Raw genomic sequence first — 26,378 nt, forward strand, 5'->3', positions numbered from 1 at the left:
TTTTTTTTTGGCATGTTTGTTAAATAGGAGGAAGTTCTGAATTCCTAACTGATTTTTCAACACTGAAATTAAATCTGTTCCCAAGTTGGGTACTGCCTGGGTAGTACCTCTAATAGTTCTAGAAGAAAGAAATTCTAATTCTAGAACTTCCATGCACAGACCAGGATAGACTCTGCACTGAAAGATTATCACAAGAAGTCAAATAATATAAAATTACTTGCCAAAGCAGCAATGCAAAAATCATACTATTTCTAAAACTTTGTCAGATGAGGGTAAATAAATGTACATTTTTCTCACATAAATGGAACTATATTACACGCTTTATTTTTTTATATGGCCTGTTTTAAACAGTAGCATTTTAACATCACAACTTCCATACCCACGAACAGAGCCGCAGTTCACTGGTTATAGGCCTGGATAAGCAGTAACACCGGCCGTCAACACGGGAAAGAGGTGTTGCTATGACCACCACTTCTAGTTCCCCTTAAATTACAAGTACCTGGTAGGATATTGTAAAAGCATACACAAAATGAAAGTAATTATTAGGACAGATAATTTAAGTGACGTTTTAGAATATTTTCTGGACTTTCTAAAACTGTAACATAAGATTAAACAATTTTAAAAAATTTAAAAGAGGACAGGCTGAAGAAGAGAAGTTCTAGAAACGGATGAAAGCAGAAGGTGGGGTGGAGGGGCTGGAAGGTTTGCATACAGAGCACATGGGAAGGAAGAGGTGTGTCCCACCCCACAGTGTGCGGCTCACATTTGTATTGGGACACCCAAGTGGAAACGCTGAATCCTCTAAAGCCTGGTACTGTGTACAGACTGAAATTCCAAGTGTTACTGGGCAGGTATATGGTAGACAATCACTTAAGACCTCACTTAATCAACATAAAGACCCTACGCAGGAGGTGTTATATACCTACATGTGAAGAAACTAAGGGAGGCACCTGGAGTCACAGAGCTGTGAGATGCAGAACAGGCACAGTATGCGGGCTAACGACACCTCACACCTCTCGGGCTTTACAGAGGCCACTCACCCGAATCACAGACTGCAGTAAGATACGTCCTATTAGTAAGAGGAAATGTGGGATACACCGGTACGTGTGCTAGCTTTTAATCATATACACAGAAGCAAGGTCTTCCGAAAGGAAAAAGTAGGACAACCTAGTAACAACGTGAAAGGAACATAAAAGTTGCCAACTTTTGGGTTAGCCTAGAAATTATAAAAAGGAATAACTGAGAGCTATTTAGGCCCGTCTCATGCATCCTGGAAATCAATGTCACTAAAGGAGTCACGGATATAGATATAGATACCAGTGATATAGATCATCTACGAGAGAGAAGAATACAATATAAATACATCCGTTAACTAAACTCTGTCACCTCCTTCACCAAAACATGAAGCTGGGCAGACGGCTAGAGGGCCAGACGCAGGGACACAGAAGAGAGGCAGCCTGTAAACTGAAACCGCTCCATAATGAGTAGGCCTCACACATGCTCAGCTGGAGTCCAAACAGGACTCTGCTTCGTTGAACGCAACTCCCTCTCCCATTCGACTCCGTATTATTATAAATCTTCAAAAGTTCCCACAAGTACCTCACCTAACACCTTACATTTCCTATATGACTTCTACTTCATGGACAAGAAAACATCTCAAGAGCTGGATGCTGCTCTCACAGGTTGGATCTTAAAAGCAGGAATATCCATTTACCTCATCTACCTTGCCCTCCTACTGAATCCCACCCACCTACTAAACCACCCATCTACTAAACCATCTACCTTGCCCTCCTACCGAATCCCACCCACCTTTTCTCCTTCCTGACACAGTGACAGGGTTGATGCCGTCAGCCTCTTTCTTCTTCATTTTCATGCTCCAGTTCGTTCAGTCTCTAGTCCTAGCAATCCATCCATTAAATTTGCTTCCTACCACACCGTTGGACCTCCCAGCTTTCTAGCTTCCTGCCCAAATGGGTGACAAGCCCCCACTAGGTTACAGCCTTTTTAAGACCCAATCCATTCCTGGTACAGCCATTACATCAGGGTGGTCTTATTTAAAAAAAAAATTCTGATCATGACATTTGCTAATTAAGTTCTATAAATGCTCCCAATTATCTGCAGGAGAAAACCTAAAACCCTCTCTTTACATCATGTGGTCCCATCTCTCTCACCTGTTTCCTTTCAAATCATTTGAGCTCAGATTTAAACGCACCATGTTTTCTAAAGTACCTCTCTTCCTCACCTACAAAGTTGGAGACTCCTTAAAGCAAAGGTCCGCAACCCCCAGGCCGTGGACTGGTACCGGCCCACGGCCTGTTAGGAACTGGGCCACACAGCAGAAGGTGAGCGGCGGGAGGGCGCGAAGCTTCACCTGCTGCTCCCCATCCCTCACATCACCGCCTGAACTATCACCCTCCCCACTCCATGGAAAAACTGTCCTCCACGAAACCGGTCCCTGGTGCCAAAAATGCTGGGGACCGCTGCGTTAAAGGACAGTTTGCAGGGGAGCCGCCTGGACCCCAAACCTCCCCTGTGTTAGCACCTCTGCCCAGGCACGGCCACACCATTTGCGCTTACAAACAGCACAGGATTGAACACAAAGATGCTGTTTACAGGCAATCCACTAGACTGAGGAATTTAGAAGTACAGATTATGTCATTAATTTCTGCATTCTTGACCCCGAATAGACATTTAATGAATAATTTTATTAAAATAAAAAATTTCCCAGAGTATTTAATTGCAAAATTGTATGTACAAATGTCTCACTGATATTCATTAAACTATTTTTGAACTCTTCACAAATACTTACAAGTAACATTTATTTGACTGGAAAACTGTTTTGGTTCATTTATGCCACAAGTATTTATTGTGTAACTAATACGGGGTAAAAAGTCAATTCTGCTTTGTTGTGCAAAGTGCTATTGAGATTATCCGGGTATCGTTGGCTCTGAATAAACATCTGACAAATCTGTTGATACTCAGGCATAATTACACTTGAAGTAAAGACAGAACAATGGTTGTGTCACTTAGGACTTCCTGCCTCTACTTAAAAGAAGTATCTTTTAAGATTTGCCCAAGCATACAAAAATTCAGTGTCAACAATTCATAATTTCTTACTAATTTTAAGAATCTCACTGCCCTACGGTGACAAATTTATATTCTCCCAAATGTTAGGTTTAATCTAATTCTAAAATAAAACCATGAAATAAACAGGATTCAAAGAAACAAAGAAAAAAAGTGTTATTAAAGCATCCTCCTGTACCTGTGATAGAAGAAATTCAGAGTTGGCTTGTCTTCAGTAAACTGGTTTAGAAATCCTTTTGGCAAATAACGAATTCTCAATTCATATCTAAAAAATAATTAACAAAATAAAGCAATTAGAAATAAGTCATTTTCTCAATTCATAGTCTACAAAATTATTTTGAGTATGGCACTGCCAATTACTCTGAAATATTATTTTAAAAATAAGTTAAAATATAATCAATTAATCTGTCAATGTAAATGTTTTCTTTTTCAGCACAAAAACGTGCCTGTGAGTATGCTACAGCTCGAGGATTCTGCAGGAGACAGAGCCTAATGAGAGGCCCAGAGGGCGCCCAGAAGTCCCTCCAGCCCCACTGCCCAGGGGCAGCACCACCTTCCACTCCCCAGAGGTGAGCTCTGCATGCCTGGAGGTACACAGGATGCACTCTCGTGTGTCTGGCTTCCTTCATTCACCAGTATGCTCGTGAGACTCCTCCCTATCGAGTAACTGCAGTTTGCTCGTAGCTGACCGTCCTGCACGGTATGATAGACCACAATCATTCATCCCCATTACTGTGATGCCGCTTGAGTAGTTTCCACCCTGGGGCTATTAAGAATAATGCTACGAGCACTCTTTATATTCCTCTAAAAAAGTAATTTTGCTCAGGAAGCCAAACTTCAAGAATGGTCAAAACAAACGAATTTCACCAGAATTCTCTCTCTGTGCCTCATTCTGTGTATGTGTGTGTCCACCCGTATGAACTCTCACATGCATGCCTTTTGGTGAACATATGTACACATCTCTGCTGGATGCAGACCACGAGCATCATCACTGGATCCTAACGAACACACACATTAGGCAGCGCAGATGTGACCAAAGAGTAAGGTGAAGAGCTGTACCAATGTACACTCCCACAAGCAGCACGGCGTGCTCTGGTTCCACTATTCCTCACCTCTACTTGGTACTTCTAACCTTTTCATTTTAGGACCTCTGATATTTACAGCAAGAGTACACAGTGGTTTTAATTAGTACTTCCTTGATGAGTAACACAAATGGGCATTTCTTCATTTGATAATTGACCATTTTTGGTTATCTTCTTTTGTGAAGTGTCTGTTAAAGCTTTTGTCCCTTTTTTACTGACTCGCCCCCCCACCCCCACCCCACCACTGATTTGTAGGTATTCTTTTTTTTTTTTTGCAGTACGTGGGCCTCTCACCATTGTGGCCTCTCCCGTTGTGGAGCACAGGCTCCAGACGCACAGGCTCAGTGGCCATGGCTCACGGGACCAGCCGCTCCGCGGCATGTGGGATCTTCCCAGACCGGGGCACAAACCCGTGTCCTCTGCATCAGCAGGCGGACTCTCAACCACTGCACCAGGGAAGCCCTGTAGGTATTCTTTACATGTTCTGGACGTAAGGCCTTTGTTAGACTTAGTGAATATCCTCTCCCACTCTATGGCTTGCCTTTCACTATTTTAATGGTACCTTTTAAAAATTATTTTTAAAATCTTTTTATTTTAACAGTATCTTTTGAGGAAGAAAGTTTGTGATTTTTATGCAGTCCTATTTATTCCTTTTCTTTTAAATAAATTATCTTAGTGTTTTGTTTATAAAATATTTGCCTACACAAAGGTTATAAAGATACGAATTTTTTCTACAAGTTTCATAAACTGCTCTTTTAAAAATGTATTAGGCTCACAGGGAAAACAACGCAAAGTAATCAGTACAATTCTTTTGGTTCAATTAAGTGTAGAAAAAATGCAAGATACACATACACAAGTTCTGCTGAGATTTTTAAGTGTCCGTCTTATTAAAAGACACAATGGCCAAACAATGAGGTTCCACTGTACTTCTGCCCTCTGAAGGAGTTCCAATAACTCACTGCAGATATTTTACACTGGGCAACTACTTGTAGAAGCACAACAGGTTTCCTTTATTTTGAGTTTAGGACTTACCAGGCACCTTATATGAACCATTTCTCTTAATCAACATAATAATCAGAGAACAAAAGTGTACTTATTTACATTCAGCAGACCAGGTGAACAATGCTGGCAAAAGCAAGCAACCAGTTCCCAGGCTGGAAGCTCCAGGATCAAACAGGCTGCAGGAGGCTTTGGTATTAATGTTACTCCATTTTAATGGTTTAAAAAAAAAAAAAAAAAAAACTGGTCCAAAAGTCAAACATTTGGCAGCCTGGCTCCACCTCCACACTCTTAGCATCCAGCATCCTGATGATGACATCAACTAACGTTTAGGGACTACTCAGGATGTGACAGAAATAGTGATCAGCATTTTAACCAGATGACTTCATTTCATCAGCAACAACCCCACAGATGCAGAGAGAATGTGGGCTCTGGATCAAGACCACCTGCGCCTGAATTCTGGCTCCATCACTCGTTCACTGTCTGCCATCACCTCTCTGTGCCTCAATTTCCTCATCAGGACGCCAGGAGAAGTGAATGAGCTGTCACTGCACACCATCACAACCATCTTGACGGTTTATCTACCTCATCAGTCATTACTCAACGAAGATTTACTTCGGCACTAACCACCTACAGGCACAATTCGAGAGGCTGGGAAGACATCAGTGAGTAAAACAGGCACGAAGTACCAGCCTTCAAAGCGTCTCTACTTTTGTGATGGAAGCCAGACAGCAAACACATAAGTATCTTTGAGGTGGTAGGTAATGTGATAAAGGCAAATAAGGGAAGTAACAAATGATGAAGTACTATTTTATAAAGGGAACTGGTGAAGGTCACTCTGACTCAGTGATACCTGAAGGAAGATCTAAAGGAAGGGAGTTATGTGCGGGGGGGGGGGGGGGGGGGGAGGGGAAATGTGTAAAGGCCCTGAGGCCAGAGGGTGCTTGGGGGCAAATGCAGCTACAGCCACTGACCGAGGGCAGTGAGTAACAGGGCTTCCGGGGGGCGTGGGATCAGGAGCCTGCAGATCTCACAGGACCCTCTGCTCATCATGGTGGTGGTGCTCATCCCAGAGAGAAAGGAAGCACCAGGGGCACCATGGCCAGCGCAGTAACATCACATTACTGAGGCCTAGCCAGGAGGTACTAGGTAGGGCAGACAACAGGCACCAAAGGGAGGCCAGGAGGGGACTGGCCAGAAATAGTGACCAGGTTACTATTTCACCCAATTTTCATAGATGGGGGAGAAACGAATTTTGGGAATTAGGTAATTTTGCCAAGGTGCCACATTTATTAGGAGGCAGACCTGGGATTCCACTTCAACATGCCTGAATGCCCAGAGGCAGAATGAAACTAAGAGAAGGCACCTGTGCTTAGAAACAGAGAGGAATGTAAGCTGATCTTGGTCATGGGGGTGGGCAAGGTCTTTAGATCGTATTAAGGGTTTTGGTCCCTGCTTCAGCCCACTACCATCTAGCATATTCCCCCTCACAACCCTACGGAAACTTTGCTCAAGGCCTCCCACTTTAATTCCAGTCCAAACACCTCACCCCAGTCCTTAAACCGCAGCACCTGAAGCCCACAGCCTATCCGCCCGCTCGCACCAGCAACGCCACTCCCTTCTCCTCTGTGAAACTCACCGTCTTCCTCATACTTCTGCTGCTCTTCTAAGAGCCTGGCTGTGTCCTGACACATTTCCACGTCTCTGCTCTAGGCCACTCCATGGATTTCCGAGCAGCAGCTAACTACAACATGCCCCAAATAAAACCATCCATTTGCTTCCACTAAGTAATATATTAACATTAATGCCACCAACAACTAACTTCCTCAGTCTTACCTCCAACTATGAGCACCAAGATACCCACGTGCTAACGGACTACTGATGGGGAGGGGCAGGAAATGTTTTTGAAAAGTTGAGCTGGATGAAGATCTCATAACCCTGATAGGAGAAGGATTAGCTGGCCAGACTGTAAGTAGTGAAATAAACAAAAGTACAATTTCACAGAACTACACAGATGACCCTCATAAACAATGTGGTGTGGACAGCTCTTTCTTACAATAGACTTCCAATTAAAAAACCCTAGAAGGAAGGGTAGAAACAGAAACTCACCATTTGGCAAAAATTACAGTAATGCATACTGCAAAAAAGAATCACCAATGATGCTGAGATTAGTGGGTGAAAATACAATGAGAAACAGAGTATATGCACAGTCTCTGTACTTCCCCAGAAGATATTACTTAACTACAAAGGGGAAAATAATAACTTTATAACAGAGAAACCTGGCCACCACCTTACATCAAACGATCCAAGTTAAAACCGCCAGTGAAATGAGTCATAGCATGATCGAAGACTTCCTGCTAAAATGCAGTGAGAAAATCAACACCTTGGCTGTGGTGCTCTTCCCCAAATGCATAAGCTCAATATAATCATGAAAAAACAGACAAACCCAAATTGGGGAACACGGTACAACCAGCCAGTGTTCTTCAAAAGGGTCGAGGTCATCAAAGACAAAGACAGCCTGAGGACTTGTCCCAGATTAGAGAAGGCAACAGGACACTGAGACACATGGTGCTCTGATCTGGATCCTGGGCCAGAGAAGGGACAACTGTGAAATTTGATGACGTCTGTAGATTAGTTAATAGTATTGTATCAATGTTAAGTTCCTGGTTTCAATATCTGGACTATGTTTAAGTAAGATTTTAACATTTAGCAAAGCTGACTGAAGGGTACACAGGATTTCTGTGTACTATTTTTGCAACTTTTGATACACATTGAGAATAAAAAGAGATTCTCACATACCTAAGACTGACTATTCTGTAGCTGTAATAACAAATAACCACCAGAACGAGTTTTAAACCAGCCTGGTCAATAAACATCAGTCTTGTATAGCCACAGACTGGCCAGCAATCTGTTCATCTTTGTGCTGTCAGTGTCTGGTGCAGAAGCATCTGATAAATAAATGTTCAATTAATAAATCAGCAAATTTGGAAGTCCATCCTGTTTTTTAAAGGGGTCACTTCCAAACTTGTCAGAATGTTCCCCTATTTACTCTCTTACTGCTTTAAATCTTCTAAAGAACTCCTGTTGAATTCAGTGTTATAATGAAAGACTAGCTTTTCAAATTAAGGTATAGGCACACGGAATGTCATTTCAAGATAACATAGAAAACTATCAAAATACAATCTAAAACTTCCTAAGCTATCATTAGTCATTTTCTTTTGTCATCTTTGAAAAGGGAAACCTTTCCTCTACATAAAAGACTTTTTTTTTCCCTGCAAAGGTCTGGAAAAAAAAAAAAAATCATCCCTTTGCGGAGCGAGGAGAGGAGCTGCTCAACAGCCGTGAGCAGGAGAATGTGAGCCACATCTGATAACGATGAAAAGGACTTTCTTTTTCACTTGCTCTGCAGAAGCCCCACAATCCTCTCTCAAATGCCAAGAGAGCCTCCTCTCAGACCTGGCTCTCAAAGCCCTGAATCCTACACCAAAAGGACTGGGCCATTTAATATCTGATTAACCTGCTCAGAAGTCAGACCAGTCCATGTAGGTGATTCCAGATAACCAAAATTTAGTTATCAAAATTTAACTAGAATTTAATTATCTAGGTGCAAAACTTTAAAGTTTAAATCTGTTTGGTAGAAATCTCTCAAAACTGCATGATACCTTTTGCTACACTATAAACTAGGTATGGTACTGTAATTCAAACTCTTCTGGCTGACTCAAGATCCTAGCAAACACCATCTACCTAACCGAGATCTCCCAGGACCCCAGGGACAGATGAGCAAGCGCCTGCTCCCTGAAAGACCGGGAAGGAAGCAGGGCCCGTGCCTGTGCGTGCAGTGCAGTGGCCTCGGGCTCTACCTCAGGACCCGAGGATTCCACACAAGTCCCTGAGGGCCCTTACGAGGACGGGAGGGGGCAGGGTGCTCTCCTCACAGAGGCTCTAGACAGCGCATCTCCCCCGATCCTTTATTTACATGTTCAATATTGTCTTACCCATCTGATGTGTTCCCAACAATATTCTTAGGTTTATTTTTCGTTTTACTTTGTAAAAGTATATCATGCTGTATGTCATCTCCTGGGACTTTTTGTTTTTTAACTGAGGTAAAATTCACATAAAAAGTAACCATTTTAGGGAATTCCCTGGCGGTCCGGTGGTCAGGACTCCACGCTCTCACTGCCAGAGCCCGGGTTTAATCCCTGCTTGGGGAACTAAGATCCTGCAAGCTGCGTGGCGCACCACCGCACCCGGCAAAAGTAGCCACTTTGATGCGTGCAACTCAATGGTATTGCCATTTAGTGCATTCACACAGGTATCCTGGGACTGTCTTTTGTCACACGGTGGTATTCGTCTAAGATTTATCCACACTGTTGCAAGTCCTGATCATTCATTTTGACTAGTGTAACATTCCACCGTGAATATTCTGCAACTGACTTAACCATCACTGGTTATTCTACGAACGTTCTTGGGTCTCTAGCCTAGTAGAGAAATGCAAGAGTCTCTCGAGGACAGAACTTGAAGTGGAACAGCAGGATAGAAGGGTAGGTCATGAGGATGCTATGCCATTTTCCCAAATTTTTTTTTACCAATTTACATTCTCCCCAGCAGGGCAGGCAAGATCCTGTCAGATCCATAGCCTCTCCTGCTATTAATTCTGTCAGACAACATACTTTTTGCCAACCAGACAGTGTAAGACGGAATCTAATGGCCTAGATTCGTACTTCCCTGAGCACTGAGAAAGACGATAGTGTCTTCCTGTGATTACTAGTCAAACTTGTCTTCTCTTTTATGAAAATAGCTCAAGTCTCATGCCAATTTGAGACTTTCTCATATTGATCAGCAGAATATCTTCTCCTAGTTGCAACTTGTTTCTGCACTTTTTTTTTTTTTTTGGCTGTACCTCACAGCTTGTGGGATCTTAGTTCCCTGACCAGGAACTGAACCCCGCACCCTCAGCAGTGAAAGCACAGAGTCCTAACCACCGGACCGCCAGGGAATTACCATTTCTGCAGTTTTGAAAATACATCTTTTGATAAACAGAATGTTTTCACCTCATTAAAGTCAAATTTATCATTCTCCTCTTTCAGAGTGAATGTTTTTGGAGTATTAAGAAAACCTTCCTACTCTAGAGCCAAAGACACATTCAACTATATTTTCCATTAAGCTTTCTCTCTTTTTTTAAAAACTTAATCCATCTCAGGTGGATTTCTGTGTACTGTTCAAGGTAGGATCTGATTTTGTTGTTATTCCTCCTACGAGGATAGCCGTTTATCAAACCAGCCCTTCCTTTCCCCAACGACACGTCATGACATCTCTGTAAGGCTGTCCTGCCTGAGACAGTTATGACCAAATGTGTGTGCTGCAGCTGCTTATCGAGGTCTTAGAAGAACTAAGACTCCATTAAACAAGTTTAGATCTCAGGTTTATTTAACAATATGAAGAGATATTAGAGCAGATACTGCAAAAAAAGAAAAATCTATGTTCAAAAACCCCACAGGAATGGAAACTAATATCCAACTATTCTGATGAATCTTGGCACTTTCATTTGAATATTAACATCCTACTTCTCAAAACTAAAGCCAGAGCTGCAGTTACCCTCACACGTCCACCCATGGACTGAGGAGGTCTCAATGTTCTGTTTCTTGTAGTCACATACCTAACACAGGAATAAAGAAAGAGCTGGTGCATGGACCCAGTTTCTACTCTGCCACCCATTTAAGCTGTGTGACCATGGGCAGGTTATCAAGCCTCTCAGGCAATGTCTGACACACAGCAAGAAGCATGTTAATATGAAGACTGTTACTAACGTAAACTAGTCCTGTTCAGTTCCTAGTTGATAATTTCATTATCACTGATTCAACTTCCGCTTAAAATATTTTGTACTGGGTGCCTACTATATACCTGGCACGTCCAGAACCAAGCAGTGAATACAACGGAGTCCCTGAGGGAGAGAGACTGTACCAGGCGGGCAGTGGGCTCTGTAGACAGAAAGGCTGGAAAAGGCCTGGGGAGGAGGTGACAGTGGAGTACCTGCCCTAACGAAGGGAGGTCCAAGCCAGGCCGGAAATGGCAGACGAGTACACACAGCAGTTGAGCATCAAGTTCAAAGGCACCAGGAACAATCTGCTTGGTTTGTTCAAGAGCCAGTAAGAGCGCCAGTGTGGCCAAGGTCAAGCAAGTGAAAAGTTGGAAAAGATAAAGGCAGAAAGAGAAGTGAGATGAAGGGTTACTGTATTCAACAAGCAAGAAGGCTGGCAACAGAGAAGAGACCATCAAATGAGACGCTACCCTGAGTATCTAAGAAAACAGAAAACTAAGATTTCAAAGGGACCAGAGTCGCTCAAATGGAGGAAGGGGAGGAGCAGCAGACGGAGACGAGGACCCAGAAGTAAAATCACAAACTCAAGAGTGAGCTCCAGGGGTGACGGGGGACTCCCGGGGTGACGGGGGGCTCCAGGGGTGACGGGGGGCTCCCGGGCTAATGGGGGGCTCCCAGGCTGACGAGGGTCTCCAGGGGTGACGGGGGGCTCCCGGGCTGACGGGGGGCTCCCGGGGTGATGGGGGGCTCCAGGGGTGACGGGGGGCTCCCGGGGTGACGGGGGGCTCCAGGGGTGACGGGGGGCTCCAGGGGTGACGGGGGGCTCCCAGGCTAACTGGGGGCTCCCAGGCTGACGAGGGTCTACAGGGGTGACGGGGGGCTCCCGGGCTGACGGGGGGCTCCCGGGGTGATGGGGGGCTCCCGGGGTGACGGGGGGCTCCCGGGAGTTTCTCAGCAGGGACGACCTACACATTTCCTCGGATGTTTACAGTTTAAAAGATTTGTTAGCAAATTCGGTGAGCTCTACCTTAAACATATCTCGGTACAGCTGCTTCTCATTCCTTCAAGTACTACTCCCCACAGCCATCGTCTTCTGTGACTTTTTCCTAGGTTACTGCAATAACCTGTCCATTGGTTTCCTGCATTTATCCAATAAAGAGTGAATTTAATGCCAAAGGCAGGTCTAAGGTGGGCAGAAAGAGGAAGAGAGGTCACTGGAGCAGCCCCAAACGTCAAGGCTAAGCAGAAGACAGACCGTGATGGTCGGTAAAAGAGGAGGAAAACCTTCACCAGAAGAGTCTGGTATACAAGAGGCTAAATGAAGGAAGTACACTCAGTATCCACAGGGGAATTGTTCCAGGATCCCCCGCAGACACCCAAATCCTCGTATGCTCATGTAAACTGGCACAGCCTGCGTATGTAAGAGGCACACACCCTCTTGTATACTTGAAAGCATCGCTAGATTACTTATAATAGTACCTTATACAATGTAAGTGCTATGTAAATAGATGCTGGCACAGCAAATTCAAGTTTTGCTTTTTGGAACTTTCTGGAAGTTCTCCCCCGCCGCCAGAATTTTGTATCGGCGGCTGGTTGAATCCACGGCTGCGGAACCAGGGAACCTGCGGATGCTGAGGGCCAGCTGTATTTAGACAGGAGGAAGTGACTGCGGCCATGAGCTACTGCAGAGTGGACTGGATGGCGAAGGGACAGACCCCATCAAAGCCAGGTCCTCAGCAGGCTGGGCCTTTTCCTTTGAACCATAAATTATTATTATTATTTCTAAATAAATTTATTTATTTTATTATTTTATTTATTTATTGTTTCTGGCTGCGTTGGGTCTTTGTTGCTGCGCGTGGGCTTTTCTCTGGTTGCGGCAAGCGGGGGCTACTCTTCGTTGCGGCGCGCAGGCTTCTCCTTGTGGTGGCTTCTCTTGTTGTGAAGCACAGGCTCCATGTGTGCAGGCTCAGCAGTTGTGGCATGTGGGATCAGTAGCTGTGGCTCGCGGGCTCTAGAGCACAGGCTCAGTAGTTGCAGCACACGGGCTTAGCTGCTCCGCAGCATGTGGGATCTTTCCGGACCAGGGCTCGAACCCGTGTCCCCTGCACTGGCAGGCGGATTCTGAACCACTGCGCCACCCGGGAAGCCCGAACCGTAAATTACGTAGAGATGTGTTTTTAAATTGCTCAATATACTGTTGCGTGCAGGATCCTATATTTCTACATTAGAAAAAATAGTTAGATACATAATTTTAAAACTAGTGTTTACTTACTATTGTTTGCGCTCTTCCTTTTAATTATTAGGAGAGGTAAGTTTTACTCCTTTAATACTAGTTTTGCTTTATACATTTTGAGGAATGTCTAGGAATTTATAAGTTTAAGAGTTATATCTATTTCTATACTTATTAAATTCTTGGTGAAATGAGCCTTTTATTGTTATGTAGTTGCCCTCTACGTCCATAATAATTCTTGTTTGCCTGAAAATTTTTTGCACAGGATACTAATAGCATAATACTCATCTTTTTTATTTCCTGGTTATTATTTGTCTGGTATACTTGTACTCATGTTTTATGTGAGAGTTATTCAAATTGAAAATCAGGACTCATTAGTAGGTAGGAAAATTCTTTTTACTATTTATTTATTAATTTATTTTACTTAAGTAGAACAAAACAGAATGACATTGAAAAGAAACCCTTAGACTTTAGTGTAAATAATAAGGCTGAGTATGTTTTGTGAAATATGTAGGTCCGTTATTTACAAATAGCTCTGAGATACACAAACAGGTATACATGCACTAAATCTCAAGGCAAAACACATTTCTTCCTGTAAGTCAAAGAAAAATGTTTGAAGAGCACTGTTTTGGATACAGCCTATAAATAGCAGAGAGCTAGAATTTACTTTTTAATCACACTCTAATACCCTCTGACCATTCACCGTTAGTATACCTGCATCTTATTCGTGATTTCTATTTGTCCTGTTTCCCGTGCCTTTTCTCTATCTCTTTCCTTCTTTTTGATCCCTACGTTTCTCTAATACCTACTTACCCAACTATGGTTTAAGTTATATTTCTAATGTTTGAGCTTTTATCCTCGTATTTATGTTATATTTCTAATGTTTGAGCTTTTATCCTCGTATTTAAGTTATATTTCTAATGTTTGAGCTGTTACCCTCATATTGAAGTTATATTTCTAATGTTTGAGCTGTACTGAAGTTATATTTCTAATGTTTGAGCTGTTACCCTCATATTTAGCCGATATCTGTTCTTGAGGGAATTTAACTGTGCAAACAAATACAGGCTGCCAGTTATATTTTCCCACCACTTTGAACGTATAATTCCCCCATTGTCTCGGCATCAATCATGCTGTAAGAAGTCTCAATTCTTCTCTGCTTGCTTTTAACATCCTCTCTTTTTCTTTTGTACAACACTACTTTACTATAACTTGTCGAAGTATGCGTTTAGTTTTATTCGCCCTGTTTGAGATTTTTTTGTTAATCCTGCATTTAAGGATGCACATCACTCACTGATTCTAGAAAGTTCTCAGCTATTTTCTCTCCAGATTATTTCCTCTTCCTCATTCTTTTTATTCTCTTCTTCAGAATTCCTGTTAGAAAAGGGCTGACCTTCTCATTCTCCATGTTACATAAACCTGCTTTCATAATTTCCATCTGTTCATCTCTGTGCTACGTTTTGGGCAAATTTTCTCAGATCCACCTTCTTGTTTACTCAGTTTTCATCTATGTCAAATCTGCTGCTTTATCTATCCAATGATTTCCAGAACTTCTGTTTTGTTCTTTCTCAAATCTGCTTGGTTACTTAACAGCCTCCTGTTCCCCACTGACACTTTAGAACAATCTGTATTAACCCTCACACTCTGGACGATACCACGCATGTATCAATGGTATCTCTGATCACATTTTCCTCTCTCATCGCCTCTACCGACGATCCATGCACCTTCACTCATCTTATAAGCCTAGCTACACTCTCAGAGTTTTGAAGATCACATTATTCCCATCGGGACAGGCATGTTGATTTAAAAAACCCATACTGTGAAGTCAGATAGCTAAATCCAAATCAAAACTGTGTCACAGACTATCTATGTGAATGCAGCTTAAATCAATTTTGTTGTGCCTCTGTTTTCATCTGTAAGATAAGGATAACAAGTCTTTACCTCCTAGGGTTTGGGTAAATGAAATATACAGTTTACAAATTACAAATAAATAAATCATAAATAGCACACAGCTGGCACAGTGCCTGGCTCTTAACAGCCACTCGACGGTGACAATACATCAAGGTCACCATCTTCATCAGTATTGGCAGCAGCATCTTCATCACCCTTCATTTGAAGAGGGTCAGCCAAGTCTTCCTTACTTTTGAGGATCCAGGCTCCACTAAAAAAAACAGCCTACTCAGTTTTACTCGAAATTAGGTCAAATAAGTTGGCTTAAAAGAGCAAAAGCAAAGCTTGTACACAGGGATCTACGTTCAACACGTCACTGGGCACTAACACTACTGCTGTGATGAAGGCTGCCTCTGACGTGTCTGCATGAGTTCAGAAGGCAACAAAGTGGTGCTGAGTGAAAACACTTAGAGGTATTTTCCAGTAACCTTTAGATAGTCTTAGACTTTAAACACTCATTTAATTAACTGACCAAACAGATGGAAGTCAAATCTTTGCCAGCCAGTGATGAAAAGCAACCAAACTATATTCTCACGGACTATTTTGTTAGCTCGGTTTCAGCTATTTGCTGAATTTGAAAATACGACTATATTTCTTTGATAAACCGTAACTGGGTCAAGATTTTATTCAACTAAAGATTTACTCACCTAAACATATCTGTTTCTCTTTTTAATCTTTCTAATCTTCTCAACTTAGATCCCTGAACTGAAAGTTACTGACATTTGAATGCTCTCTTCACTCTACAACGATCCTTACTTCCTCAGCATTATCTATAAAAACGGGAACTAGAGTGGAAGAAGCCCGTTCTATAAGTTATACTTCTCTCAAACGTGTTTTTAGATGTATAACTTCCTACAAACATCTTGGTTTACTTAAACGTGCAAAACATTATTAGGAGAGAACCAGGAAAAGGACAATTTACAGGGAATTCTTTTAACTGACCTTGAATGGTTTTAGCTTCATTAAGGTCAGTATGACTCACTAAGAGATTACTTCCTAATTTCGATGTTATGTGTGAACATCCAAGAGACGCAGACTCTCTTCGGTGGGCTGTGGATTACTGTACCGGGCACAACAAAGCGAGCTCTGCAGCCCATTAATAAGGTAATTGGGTGTGGTCTCCTCCAGGCACAGGGAGCCCTGCTGCACGAAAGGGTGCCAGCAGAACAGGAAGTAAAAGGACTAGGGCTTGAGTCCTCCTCAGAGCAGAGGCTGGACAGAGCAGCACAGACAAGAGAAGTGGGAGGAGCGACAGGTCATCACAAAAGCATGAGATCAGTCAGACGCCTCAGCAAGTCCAGGTCAGCGGTGCCCCAAGACAGACCACACAGGGGTGCAGAAGAGATCACTAGTTAATAATTACCGGCCAACTCTATTTACACAGGAGTCCCAGTGACAATCAGTGTGAAAATTAAGCATAGATAATCATCGTCTTGCGCGTGTCTCTAATATGCAAAACAAATCAAGTTCCAGTCGCCCCAAAGTAGGTTTGTAATCTTACTTCCACTCCTCTGGTGGGTGTGCAAGTTCATACTTCTCCCTCACATTGGAGACACCCATATCCAAATGGAGCCAGTGAACCTCCTCTGACCGCAGGTGACTGAGGCGAAATCCATAGCAGGCCACGTGCTTTACTTTGTGACTGTCCACTATCTTCTGAATGATGCCCTAAAACATACCCCCCACAAAAACGACTGTTATAAACAAAAAACTGCATGCTAAAAATTAATGCAATGTTCATTTCTTTTAGTTAATTATCAGAAATCTTTGGTAAAAGAGTATCAATTTAAATAAATCACTTAATTTTACTTAGAAATCTTTTTTCACAAAAAGTATTTTTATGAACAAAGAAAAGTTTTTTAAAAACCACAAAAAGAGGCACTTCCCCTTTCTTTATTGATTTCTGCAGCTCCACCTCTGCGTCACCCCAACTCATCAGAGCACACGGCCACACCTCAGGTGGCTTCCTAAGAATGAGACCTGTGGAAGGTTATATACTTTCTGAACCAACGATATTGTTGAGGACAGGCTGCAACCCTGGTATCATTTTTAAAAAACACACATTTAGGAACATATAATTAAGGCCATGTTTCTGACAGTACTGATGACATATGAAAAGATACTTAAGGTTAGGCCTAGCCACCTGCTCTTTGCTCTCTATAGGTTAACATGCAGCAATTCACACTAGCCCCCAACCTAACTTTTCTAACACGTGTGCCCCATGAGTTCAGAGGAGATGAAGGTGACCTTTGAAGGAGGGCATCAGGGAAGGCTCCCTAGGGAAGGCGTTTACCCTGGGGCTGTGGAAAAGAAAGTGTTATTAGAACTGATTCTTGCCCTGTGCCCACAGAGATGTGTAAGTCAGGCGTCTATGTTTGTAAATGGGTAGCACACGTGGAAGACACCTTGGGAATACGATGGAGACCGTCTGCACCCTTAACGTGAGCGGGTGCTAATCACCATCCATTGCAATCTTCTCAATATTTTAGGACATTAATAAGGTTTTTTTTTAATGATTCTGAGATTAACATGAAAATGTCTATCATGGAAAATCGGAACTATCTACTAGAGAAAAACATCATTGGTTTTTAAAGACTAGCAATTAACTGAAGCTAACACATAACTTATAATGTAAGGCACATCTTAAAAGTTCTGCACACACTAGTATTTACTATGGCACAATGCTGTTGGTAACACAATTAAGGATGTCCCCAGCACTACCCATAAGAACAGATAAATAATAACATGTACTATATTCAAAAACTGTCAAGGACCCAGCGAGTCCACACCACGGGCAGGACGTGAGCCGCACTCCTGTACCTGCACATGCCGACCACCCTTCCTGACCCCTCAATCCCCAGGACAAGGCTGTGCATCGAGCCCAGGAGAGCGGCAGAGGAAGGATGGAGGGAGGGAGCAAACGTGGCACCAGGGAGAAAGCATGAAAAAGAACCCGGCTGGAAGAGCTGACAACAGCTTCAGGAAGAAGATGAACTCTTACTGGGACAGGAGGCATGTCTGCAGCCTACAGAACTCGGGAACGGGGTGGGGGTGGTGGTGGTGGATTGGGGTGGTACCTGGAATGAGCATAAAACGTTTTTTCTGGCTTCTGGATTCAAGGCCTGAATTTCTGACAGGGCCGCCGTGAATGACAGTGCAGGCTGAACACCACCCAAGGGCATCCTGCCAGGGGACGGTGGGAGCCCAGATCCAGCCCCAAGCTCGCCTGCAAATCTTGTGCTCTGGGGTGCGGGATCTGCCTACAGGAAGGGCCATCTTTTCTGCTAATTCTCTGAAAGGCGACTTGTGCAGCTTTCTCCTTGCCAACATCCAAATCCCTGAGCTGCAAAGGACAGGCGCTGGCGCCTCTTTCAAACTCCCACAAAAGCGCCTTTGTCTCTCGCCCCCGCTCTGCCAGCTCACTCCCGAGAGCACCACAGGCTCTAGTTACCCTGCTCATCTCCCCTTGATTCCGATTCCACATCACCCCCAGATCTTTGTGTCTTGGTCTGTCTACCCCTCCACGCCCAGATGTAGAGTGTAAGGCAGGGCACAACCATTCCTTATACTTGTATTTGCCATCAACACCCCGGGAGAAACCCCATCTTCGCTGGGTGCCTGCCCTGATGACCCCTCGCACAGCACAGGTGACCCTCATGTCCTCTGCCTCATGGGCACACACAGGAGCCCACCTGCAGAGAAGCAGTATCAATTAGAGGGGCTTAGTCCAAAAACATGGTGATGATTAGGAGGAAGGCAGGTTCCTTGTCTTGAAGTCTTGTGGAATAGACAGAATTTTAGTCAGTTCACTTGATCGCACTGCCAGAAGACACTGGAATAATTTCAAGTCTGGGTTTGCGTAACCAGAGTCCCCAAACTGTAGGACCTGGTACCTAAACCAGGTTGCAATTTCACTCTCCACTAAACAATTAAGCAATAAACACAGGCATTCCCTTTATTTCACTTCTTGCTTTTCCATGATGTTTCCATACTGAGTTCCGTCCCAGTCTCATTCTCCAATACTCTCATAAATGCCACTTTGAACTTAGTCTGGATAGCAGCCAAGGTTATGAGTGGACGAGGTGCTTAAATATTTGATGCTAAATGCACGTAAGTACTCAGTAAAAAGTACTGGTAATTTTAAGAACCAACTACTTGGTTCTGAATAACTGAACAAATAACTTTGAGAACTAAATTTTTAGTGAGAAATGCAAACTGAACACTACCATATGGAAACATTACCACTTCCATATAACACACACACACACACGTTAGTATATGTGTATATTATTTCCGGAATATGTACATTTAGAAAAGGGACTGTCTCTAGGGAGCTAAGAGGACATGGGCTCATAATATGCCACTGATGGTATCCAAATTAAACTTAAATTTCTCCTCCTGGCTTTAAAGGCTTATGACAATCTAGTCCTACAATACACAAAGCAACACTTAGCTACTCTGAAAACTCCTTTTATTCATTTACATCACAGCCCAGGCCTTAGAAATATACACTTTTCCTGATTAAATTCTCATGTTAGATATTCACAGTAAAGGACTCTTCTCAAACTTGGAAATAAAAGAAGCCAGTGTCTGCATCATGCTTGTATTTCATCAGGAACATAGCAATTCAGCCATTTTACTACTGGGAGATAGTTATTTTCTTTTTTGTTTCCTTGTTTTGGGGGAAAGGGAGGTGGAAACGCAAGTAATCCTGCCAGGAGCATCCTTCTAGCTGTCGTCATACATATGTACAGGCACTGCTTAGAAACAGACGTGCTGGGTCAAGAGCTACTTAAAATATGACATTTTGGTAAGTACATCCAAACTGTGCACCAACAAAACTATACCGATTACACTTGACACATAACGTGACAGACTGTTCCTCATCTCATACCAATAATGGATGAAATCCACCTTAAAATGTTCATCAATGTGATGCACCAAACGGGGATGGGGTGGGGGTGGGGGGGCGGGGGCGGGGGCTGCTGTTATAATTTACGTTTCCCTGATTGCTGACTAGTGAGATGAGGCTGTAATTGTGTTTGTTTCTGAAAGTTCTTGTTATGACTTTGCTTGGTTCAACCTGGCCACTTATCTTTTAGACAGCGCTTTGAACAGAAGTGACCTTCTCCCGGGTGGAGAGCACTCGTACGGCCGCGTCCTTCACGTCCGTTCACTCGTGAATGTGCACCCCTCAACTGCTCAGCAGCCACCTAAAGGCCCGCTGCATGCCTGGTGCTAGCGACCCAATGACGATGAGATGCGATCGTGACCCTGACAAGTCTTAGAGCTGAGCAGGAAGAGGACGTGATAATGAATGCATGCGGGAGAGTAAGTCATCTGTGCGGAAGGTAAGGCACGGGACAAGATGATAATGGACATTTCATATTGTTAGCTATCTCCTCACAGGCAGTTTGCAACATTTCTCCATTTATCACAAGAGGAGGTATCTGAGGTCACACGTACTGTTCTTAACATTGTTCATCTCTTCACTCCCTCTTAAGAATTCACTTGTCTTTTATCCTGTCCAGGGGTTCTTCTTCTCAGTGTGCTCTCTTTCAGATACTCTTTACATTTAGGAATCAATGGGTTCCCACCATTCTTCTCTGATCGCACCTGGAGAGGTAGGAGCCTAGCATCATTCAGTTACCAAAACAAGATGCGGAAATCCAGTCCTGCTCTCCGACAGCCAGGGCACCATCTCCTGCTCTTGGTTCAGCAGTAGACGAGGGGCCCACCTAACAGTCCTCAAGACAAAGCATGCACTTTTGTCTCAACAATCTACAGTCACTCTTAGTTTCTCATTGCTACTGTAACAAATGACCACAAACTTAGGGGCTCAGAACAACACAAATGTGTGACTTGCCAGTTGTGTAGATCACAAGTCTGAAATGGGTATCACTGGGCTAAAACAAAGGCATCAGCAAGGGTGTGCTGTTTGCTGGAAGTTCAGGATGGGTAACAAGGAGCCAGGTCCTGTAGGTCCTTGTCGGCCACTGGGGGAATGAGTGTGGCTTTTCTCTGAGAGAAATGGGGAGCTACTGGGGGTTTTGAGCAAATTACTGATTAGAAGACCAGCATGTTAGAGAAACAGGTCCAGGAAGCAGAACGTAAAAGTGGGTGACCGGTAAGATGGAAGGTCACAGGGCAAGACGGGGAGAGGAATGGGCTAGGGGCTCCTGAAGGACTTGAATATTCACTCCAAAGAGAGAGGAAGGCATTGGAAGGTTCCGAGTGGAGGAGTGATGTGCTCTGGCTCTCATGTTAACAGGACCGTTCTGGCTGCTGGGTTGTGATGTCAGTTAGGAGACCACGTGGCTCTGAGAAAGGTGTGCAGTTGAGGTCCTAGGAGGTGGGGGATTCCAGGTACACTCTGAGGACAACGTGGACAGGATTAGCTAATGCATTGGATGCACGGTATAAGCAAAAGGAGTAAAAGATGATGCCAAGGGCCCTACTTAACTAAAAGAAGGGGAGACCCTTCCTCTGAAGCACTGATGGTTCTTTTGGAGAAAGAAAGGCAAAGACAGAGAAGAGAGGGACAGATGCAGCTGGGCGGCATTAGGTCTTAAACTGAAAATGAAACAAGTCAGAACGGGGTACAGTTGTGGACTAGGCAAGAGCGTGGGATGAAACCACGGCCACGGCTTTAAGAGCCTCTGAAGACGTTCGAGGCCAGCGGGGGGGCCAGCCTCTCCACCCCACTACAGTGCTTCCCTCTGGGTCCACACTTCTTCATGCTCTGTGATGTCATCCAGCTGTGTTTTCAAAGAGAGCCTATGGTATGAACTTCCTACCTCCTTACTTCTCTACAGATACCTTCACTCCATGTTTCTATGATTGATAACGTACTTGGTATAGACTCCAGAGGTACAAGCTGTTCCCCAGAGCCTCTGAGGACACTGCTCCAATGTTATCCTGCACCCGGCATCGCAGATTCAAGTCTGATGTAAATGTTCTTTTCCCTGAGTAGGAGACTTCTCTGGTAGAATCTGGATCTTCTCTATATCCCTATTATTCTAAAGTGTCACTACAATGTTTCTAGATGACAAGTCTTATTCAGTATTGTCCACCACGGGTTAATCTTGGCTCTTCTGCACTGACCCCACACTTATCTCCAGAGCTGCCTGAAGCATGATACTGACACTCGGCTATGGCCAAGATAAGTGAGGTTTGCGACCATGGGCTACTGATTATTTGGGGCAGGACACAACTAGCCCGCACCACTGTTTAGTAATTATAACTGGATTTCCAACTTGCACCTGATTTTGGTGGCACTTGGGCAGTTAACACAGGGCAAGGCTGGCTACGGAGATGGAACGTGCCTCTGTGCCCATCTCACAGATCCCACCACAAGGAGGCCTTAGCCCTCCTCACACCTGGGTGCTGCACACGTGGCCGGTGATGGCTGGGAGCACCCAAGGCCACGAGGCCTATGCCTGAGGTGTCCAAAGCCCTTCAATGAGTACCGTGTTCCTACTGCTGCTGTATATACTCTACCTATTCCCAGTGGAGTTCTGTGAATCCTTTCAGCATCCTCTATACAATTAAAGTATAATTAGCACAAATATGTAATAGGAGTGAAATCTATTAAAGCATGAGAAATAAAACCTCTGTAATGAATTATAACAAGAATCCAGATTTTTCCTGGTGAAAATAAACCTTTCAACTCCTCCAAAGGTTTGGTTCTTCTGAGTCAAGCAGTCTCTCAGATAATTACTTTCTATAGAGCACAGCTGTCCAGCAGAAATATAATGCAAGCTACATATGTTGTTTTAAAATTTCCGGCGGTCACTTTAAAAAAGTGTAAAAAGAAACAGGTGAATTCAATTTTAATGATGTATTTTCTTTAACCTAGCATGCCAAAAACAAAATTATAACAAATTACTGATGAGATTTTACATTCTTTTTCATACTAAATCTCTGAAATCCAGTTGTCTTTTTACACTTACAAAACGTCAGTTCAGACTAGCTACATTCAAGTATTCAGCAGCTGCTCACGGCTACCACATCGGGCAGTGCAGCAACAGAGTCTGAGACTCAATCTAATTATTCATCAACACTGGATAAAAATAAGCTACCTCCTTTCAGAAAATGGTTGATTTTTAGATCCATCCATTAATTACCTTACATGAAAATACTGCATTTTCAAATGTTACAGCAGTAGAAGGAAGTGGGTTATGAATAATACCCACCTGCCATCACAGTGACCCAGCACTACGTTGATTTCATGCTCCTCCAGGAGAGGGCTGGGTTCAAGCAATGCCAATAGAGGTTTCTCTGCCTCATGCTGAAAACTCAATCATCAGCTGCTAAGACTTGCTAAATTCCAGACATTTATCAATTTCTGTGAAATAAAACAACTTGCTCTTTGGCCACACAGATTTGCTCGTGTTGATCTTCATAAACGTTTAACAAATATGTTCTCATAACTTATGTATTTGTATCTGGTTTAAATTTTTCTTCACAATATGAGTGTTCTGATGTCTGGTAAGATTTTAACATTGGCTACAGGCGGACACGTGTCAGTGATCACTGGTTCTCTTCGTGGTATGATTCCTCTCATGTGCAGCATCTGTGATACTAAAACCATGGCACATCTGTCACGGAGTCCTTCCCAGGTGAATTTCTGATATAATAAATTCTGAACATTTGCTAATGTCTTGTCAAATTCATAATCTTTGAAAGGCTCCCCTCCTGCACAAATGCTCTGAAGTTTATTGAGGCCGATGTGATGGTTTAAAGAATTTCCTCTCTCATTGTATCCGAAATTTATAAAAACTAGAACATACCCTAACAGCCTTCCCATAAACATTACCTTTACAAGGTTTCTCTCCAGTGACTGTGTTTATAAGGTTAAACATAACACAGAACTATAGAAAAACTAGAAAAAGCCAGCAAGCTTCATGGAAAGCTTGTAAAAAGAGACTACTATATTTTAAGTATAGCACATGAATAGATACTAACACATGTTTCAATCCTGAGTGAATGATTCTCCTTTTAATAATTAGTCTGTTTGAATAGTCAGTATTACAGTATCCCAAGAGGTAACAGAATATTATATATAACGCATATGTAATATGTAGCCTTAAATCTAAATTCTACCAATCCCTTTACTGTACTTAAAAACAGTTAAGGCATATAAGTCAAAGAGTACAAATTACTTTGCTTCTTTATTACTGAAAGCAGGGGAGATACATCTGATGGTCCTGCTCGCTGGACACTTGTCCTCCTTAAAGATGAATAGGGACTAAGTGAAAGAGCAGGAAGGAGGAGGGGTTTCTTCAACACTTGATCAAAGTAAACATCCTGAATATTCACATTTTGAACTCAGTTTTCTGAGATCACGGTGCTCACTCCTCACTCTCAGCAACCTCTGCCTACACTGTGCTCCCCCCACAATTCTTTACCGCCCACTCTCATCAGCACCCAGAGGAACGTGTGTCCAGCCACCTCTCACAGTCACACGCAGTGACACCCCTGTCGGCCCTCGTCATCTGCAACACCCCGGGAAGCACTGCCTGCACCGCACTGCAATTAAGGCCATGGGCATCTCGCCCACAACAGACTGGAAGCTGTGTGACCAGGACCTTTAATATCCCCAGAACCTTGCCAAGTGTCTGGTATATAGAAGATACACATATATTTTTTTTAAGAATCTATCCTACCTGGAGTCATGCAAATACCTTCAAAACTACACTTTCTAGAAAATGATTTATTTCAACAGTATTAGAGGCTATTTTAATTCCTTTGTTTCCTTGTATACTTCAAAGAATTTTTTTAAAAACAGGAGAGAAAAACAAGTCAATGGCATTATATGAATAATATGATGCAGTTACTATTTTTCTAAGAAATTTTACGTAAATTAAAACTCTGGTCCGTCACATATTAACTCAATAAATACTACAGAGAAAAATTAACATCTCTGAAATATGGGAATAAAAATTATTACTCTGCCTTTTTTTGGTACGTGCCATTATCATTTAACCTACATATACACTGAGGATGTGTCCTAGGCAAATGTACTTACCCTGACGTCAGTAGCGTCTCCATGCCTGATAATACTGGCCCAAGTGGTTGGCTCACTGTTGCTTTCAAAATAATGAAAGACCTTCAACACTCGCTCCATGGCCCCAGGGGAACGTTCCACACCGGTACCCAGGTGAGTCTTGGTACTTGAATTCGGTGTGTGATTCAAGTTTGGGTCAAGGTAAGCAGCTGCCATTATTTTGCTAGATGCTAGGTATCTGTCATATTCTGTAAAAGGAAAAAAAATTTTTCAGTGTACAATATTTGAAATCTACTGATTAAAATGTGTTTTGCTGATACTGACGTAACAACACTGCTCTTTATTCTCTCCCTATTTTGTTACATGCAGAAGTTGAGCCTGAAGAGAACTGGGACCTAATCTACCAAGATAATCACTGTATTCCATCCCCCACCCCCTGCCAACCCCAGACCCAGAGCAGTACCTGATTCACAGTAGAATAATAAATATCGGTTAAACAAACTATTAAAAGGCCAGGAACCCTATCTCAGCTCCATCAAAAGTCACTGTGTTGGGGCTTCCCTGGTGGCGCAGTGGTTGAGAGTCTGCCTGCCGATGCAGGGGACGCGGGTTCGTGCCCCAGTCCGGGAAGATCCCACATGCCACGGAGCGGCTAGGCCCGTGGGCCATGGCCGCTGGGCCTGCGCGTCCAGAGCCTGTGCTCCGCAATGGGAGAGGCCACAACAGTGAGAGGCCCGCATACCGCGCAAAAAAAAAAAAAAATCAGTGTTATCTGTAAACAACATAACTTAACACCACCCTCCTTTTAAATCACAGCCTTTAAATTTGTGAGAAAATCTCACTGGAGAGCCAAATATGTTAATTTTGCTGCCTACTTTTGAAAACTTTTATGTGAAATACAAGTTCTTTCTTCATACACTGAAAATTCAGTCACAACTGAAAACAAAACAAAACCAAAAAGCACATATGACTAAGTTTTTCAAAGTGTGATAGGGGACTCCCCTGGTGGCTCTGTGGTTAAGAATCTACCTGCCAATACAGGGGACACAGGTTCGAGCCTTCGTCCAGGAAAATCCCACACGCCGCGGAGCAACTAGGCCCATGCGCCGCAACTACTGAGCCTGCGCTCTAGAGCCCACAAGCCACAACTACTGAGCCTGCGAGCCACAACTACTGAAGCCCGCGCGCCTAGAGCCCGTGCTCCACAAC

General features: G+C 43.3%; 1 protein-coding gene across 1 annotated transcript in view; it reads right to left on the reverse strand.

Annotated features, from left to right (window-relative positions):
* The window catches only part of PTK2 (protein tyrosine kinase 2), a 167,526-nt gene extending 142,217 nt beyond the window's left edge, over positions 1-25,309 (reverse strand). The window contains 2 exon segments of the mRNA XM_032610452.1: positions 3,263-3,349; positions 25,191-25,309. The gene's annotated coding sequence lies outside the window, so the exon portion shown is untranslated.
* Positions 25,310-26,378: the final 1,069 nt, after the last annotated feature.

The sequence above is a fragment of the Phocoena sinus genome, chromosome 17 (assembly GCF_008692025.1).
Source record: "Phocoena sinus isolate mPhoSin1 chromosome 17, mPhoSin1.pri, whole genome shotgun sequence".
In the NCBI taxonomy this organism is placed as follows: domain Eukaryota; kingdom Metazoa; phylum Chordata; class Mammalia; order Artiodactyla; family Phocoenidae; genus Phocoena; species Phocoena sinus.